Raw genomic sequence first — 5,050 nt, 5'->3', positions numbered from 1 at the left:
GTCCCATCCAGGGACCAGCCCCTGGATTCCCCCAGGGAAGGATTAATGGTTACCTCAGGGGCACTGAGCCGACAAGTCCCCCAGGTCTTGTTCCCGCTCCCCAGCTTTGTTTAGCTGAATCAGGTCATATCAAGGCTGAAGGCTGGTCCTGGGGAGCTGGGCCCTTCCAAGTTCAAGAGCACTCCTTCCTGGGCCTTAGCCTCCGCCCTCTCCCCTGTGCCCCAGGCTCAAAATCACCTCTTTTACTCCCTAAAAATGCATTTCTTCCTTCTTAGCTAAGCGAGCACTCCTGGATTTAACTAATCCAGAGAAATCATTTTCAAACCCAAGTCTGACAGGGCCACTCACTCTCCTCAGGAACCCTCCATAGCTCTTAGTACCAGCTCTTCATCCTGATTTCCAACCCCAGCCGTGCCCCAATTCCCGCTCATCCTTCCCCCTGCTTCTCCAAACCAAATCTAGAGGAAATCAGAAATCCTTTCCCACTCCCTTAACCTACCCAGCCCAGATTTTTGCTTTTTGCTTTTTTTGCCCAGATATTTTTATCCCCACCAAATCCTTGCACAAACTGTGTCTTCTGTTTAGAGCAGTTCCCTGTCTCCCAAATGGCCAACTCCTATTCAGCTTTCAGTACCCAGCCTATGTCGCCTCTTGAAGAAAGACTTCTCTGACATTTCTGATGCAGTTCTGAGCACACTGTGTGGCCCTTGCCTGGGTCCAGGTCTGTCTTCCCAACAAACTAGAGCCTCCTCAAGAGCAGGATTGGTTGGGTGTGGGGACTCATGCCTGTAATGCTAGCATTTTGGGAGGCTGCAGCGGGAGGATCACTTGAGCTCAGGAGTTTGAAACCAGCCTGGCAGCAGAGTGAGACCTCGTCCCTTAAAAAATAAATAAATAGGCCAGGCGTGGTGGCTCACGCCTGTAATCCCAGCACTTTGGGAGGCCGAGGCAGGTGGATCACAAGGTCAGGCGATTGAGACCATCCTGGCTAACAGGGTGAAACCCTGTCTCTACTAAAAATACAAAAAAAAAATTAGCCTGATGTGGTGGTGGGCGCCTGCAGTCCCAGCTACTCGGGAGGCTGAGACAGGAGAATGGTGTGAACCTGGGAGGCGGGGTTCACAGTGAGCCGAGATCGTACCACTGCACTCCAGCCTGGTCGACTGAGCAAGATTCGGTCTCAGAAAATAAATAAATAAATAAATAAATAAATAAAAATAAAAATTTAAAAGAGCAGGACTGATCTGATTTATCCCTGGAGTCTCATTGCTCAGCACAGGACCGGATTCAAGAAGGGCTAGGCTGGTTAATATCTGTATGTCTACCTTTCTAGAAGAATGGTCCAGTCTTGAATGTTAGGAGACAGTTGAAGGGAAGTCCTGCCTGATTATGGCAGTGATGATTATCCCAGAGATGGGGAACAGAGAAAAATGCTTTCAGTGTAATATGACAGAGTTTGGATGAAGGAGTACCTTAGTTTGGGTTCCTCCAAAAGGAGACCCTGAGATGAGAATTTGTGTGCAACGACTTTCCTGAGGAGGTGGTTCCAGTATGTGAAGGAGTAGGGAAGAGACACGAAACAAGGAGAAAAGCCAATAAAGCATGTGGTTCTTTGTTTTGAGACAGGGTCTCGCTCTGTCACCAAGGCTGGAGTACAGTGGTGTGATCACAGCTCACTGCAGCCTCGACCTCCTGGGCTCAAGGGATCCTCCCACCTGTTTCCCGAATAGCTGGAACTACAGGCACGCCACAACACTCGGCTAATTTTTGTAATTTTTTATACAGATGGGGTTTTACTGTGTTGCCCAGGCTGGTCTCAAAATCCTGAGCCAAACTGCCTCAGCCTCCCAAAGTGCTGGGATGACAGACAGGTGTGAGCCACCGCATCTGGCGCAAGGCTGTGTCATTTATCAGGTTACCACCAAGAGCAGTTGGAGCCTGATCCCAAAAAGGACACTCTGAGACACTGTGAAGAACGCACCATAGCAATGATCCTTGAGGGTCAGCTGCTTGGGGTATTTATTTCCTGATTTGTGTCTGTCAGTGGCTAAAAGCTGCAGAAATGCCCACACACGCTTCAGACCTGCTGAGAACACGGAACACACTCCCTCCTCCCAAGAGCAGCCTCAGACGAGAAACTCCGGGAGGAGCTGCAAGTCAGGGTGTCTGGAAACTGTCTGTATGTGACTTCCAAGGTGGGCCATGCAGGTAAATGGGTGGGGCACCCACAGTGTCTGCTTCAGGGGTTGATGAGTTTAAAGTGTCTGAGAGAAATCCAGTGCCAAGTGTCAGAGGACACGTGTGTGTGACAGACACTTCAGATAAGGTCCCTTCACCACGGCCGTCAAAGGCCTTCATGATGTGACATCTCCTTCCTCTTTAGCCTCGCCCCCTCTTGCTTTCCCCATTGCTGGCTCCAATTCAGCCACAGTGGCCTTCTTTTCTTTCTTCCAAGGCGTCAGACTCTCTCCTCCTCCCTGGCCTTTGCACCTCTTCCTGTCTGCTGGGAATGCTCTCCTTGGCGCCTTGCACGGCTGGCTCCTTCATGTTCAGCTCTCAGCTGAGACCTTACATTTTACTACCTGGTGAAAGTAATCTCTTCCCCACCTCCCCTAACTTAGTTCTCTATTTTGTCCTTTGTACTCTCTCTCTCCTTCCTTCCTGGCTCCTTCCTTCATTAACAAACACATATGGAGACTGGCTACATACTGGACCTGTTGTAGACACCAGGGAGAAAATGGTCAGCAAAACAAATGCACTGCCTGCTCTCTGGAGCTTCTGTTCCGGTTGCAGAATCAGATAGAAGCCAAAAAAAATAAGGGCCAGGCACGGTGGCTCATGCCTGTAATCCCAGCAATTTGGGAGGCTGAGGTAGGGGAACCACCTGAGGTCAGGAGTTCGAGACCAGCCTGGCCAACATGGTGAAACCCCGTCTCTACTAAAAATACAAAATTAGCTGGGTGTAGTGGTGCATGCCTGTAATCCCAGTGGAGGCTGAAGCAGGAGAATCACTTGAATCCGGGAGGCGGAGGTTGCAGTGAGCTGAGATCATGCCGTTGCACTCCAGCCTGGGCAACAAGAGTGAAACTCTGTCTCAAAAAAAAAAAAGCCAGGCGTGGTGGCACATGCCTGTAATCCCAGCTACTCAGGAGGCTGAGGCAAGAGAATCACTTGAACCCGGAGGTTCAACCTCAGGAGGCAGAAGTTGCAGTAAGCCCAGATGGCACCACTGCACCCCAGTCTGGGTGACAGAGCGAGACTCTGTCTCAAAAAAACAAAAACAAAAACTCCTACTTGCAAGAGCACTGCATGCTCGGAAGGAACTAGGGAGGGGTTGTGGCATGGACACCAGGGAAGCACTGGCTTTAGCTAGGCGATCGGGAAGGTACCGCTCCTTCATTACTCATGTCACCTTTGTACTTGGCTGTCATCTGTCTCCCCTACTAGACTTCGGCTCCCTGAAAGCAAGAGTCATAGCTGCTTGGTTCCCCATTGTCTCCCCAGAGCCTGGCACAGGAGTGCTCAATAAATATTTGGTGAATGAATGAATGCCAATTTGGGCATCCTCAAGATAGGAAGGTGGTTACAGGCTGGGGTGGGGGGGGACATTCTTCGGGGAGAATATATGGAAGGGAAAGAGCAGGAGACCTGGGAAGACCGTGGGAGAGGAGCCTTAGAAAGGAAGAGATCTGGGGACCTGGGAGAGGCTGGGGCCAAGGACGCCTCACCTTTTCCTCGTGCCCATACATGCTCCCTGCAGCTTCTAGCTCTTCCTGATGAGCTGGAAAGGACTCTGAGGACCTATCGCTTCCAACACCAGAGGTCCCTAGAGTCTGGACCCAGGGGGCCACCCTGGGACATAGGGACTCAGATGGAACCTGAACTTCTTCACACCTGAAACCCGTGACCCCATCCTCCATACCTGAAAACCCCTGGCCCCATCCTTCTCTGCTGGGACTTGGCTCAGGTCCTGGGTGTCAGTCACTCCAGGAAGCATACCTTGACTCCCAGTCTGGGTTAAGAAGCCACCTTCTGGCTTCTATAGCCCCCAGTGCTTCCTTCAGTCACACCCTGGCCACACCAAGTGTCATCCTCTGTCCAAGTATCTGCCTCCTCAGCCTGGGGCTCTCCAGGACAGTGAGCCTGACTCATCTCTAGACCCAGCACCACCCAGCACAGGGCTAGGCTGGGAGAAGCCTCAGGTGGTGGCAGATGGGCCAGCAGGGACAGTAAGTAATGGCTCTGAATGTGCCGATTGTTCTGCCTTGACTGGGACACCTGGGGGTGGGAGGGAGAAAGGGTTAAGCTGAGGCTTAACCCTTTCTACATGAAGCATTCAGGTGATCCGAGATGTTGTGGGTCAATAGTAAGACAGAAGCTGTACCTTAGTGCCCAGAACCAAAAGGTGGGCACAGCTGGCACTCTGGGTAGAGCTCCATCCCTCAAGGCCCTTTAATAGGGGAAAAAATCTAGGAACCAAAGGCAGTGCAGGAGGGGAGCAGATTAAGCTTGTTCCTTTCTTTCCTTCCTTCCTTTCCTTCCCTCCCTCCCTCCCTCCTTCCTTTCTTTTCTCTTTCTTTCTTTTCTCTTTTCTTTCCCCTTCCTTTCTTCCTTCTCTTTCTTTCTTCCTTTCTTTTCTTTCTTCCTTTCTTTTCTTTCTTTTTTTTTTTTTGAGATGGAGTCTCTTTTGTTGCCCAGGCTGGAGTGCAGTGGCGCCATCTCTGCTCACTGCAACCTCTGCCTTCCGAGTTCAATCGATTCTCCTGCCTCAGCCTCCCCAGAAGCTGGGATTACAGGCGTGTGCCATGCCCAGCTAATTTTTGTATTTTTAGTAGAGATGGGGTTTCACCATGTTGGCCAGGCTGGTCTCGAACTCCTGGCCTCAAGTGATTCACCCGTCTTGGCCTCCCAAAGTGACATGAACCACCGTTAAGAGCTTATTTCAAGAATAAAGGGAAGGGTGGGCACAGTGGCTCACACCTTTGGGAGGCCAAGGCGGGAGGATCCCTCGATCCCAGGAGTTCGAGGTTGCGGTGAGCTATGGCACCAC

This window comes from Macaca fascicularis, chromosome 20 (genome assembly GCF_037993035.2).
Source record: "Macaca fascicularis isolate 582-1 chromosome 20, T2T-MFA8v1.1".
In the NCBI taxonomy this organism is placed as follows: Eukaryota; Metazoa; Chordata; class Mammalia; order Primates; family Cercopithecidae; genus Macaca; species Macaca fascicularis.
Note: the sequence above shows the minus strand (reverse complement) of the source record.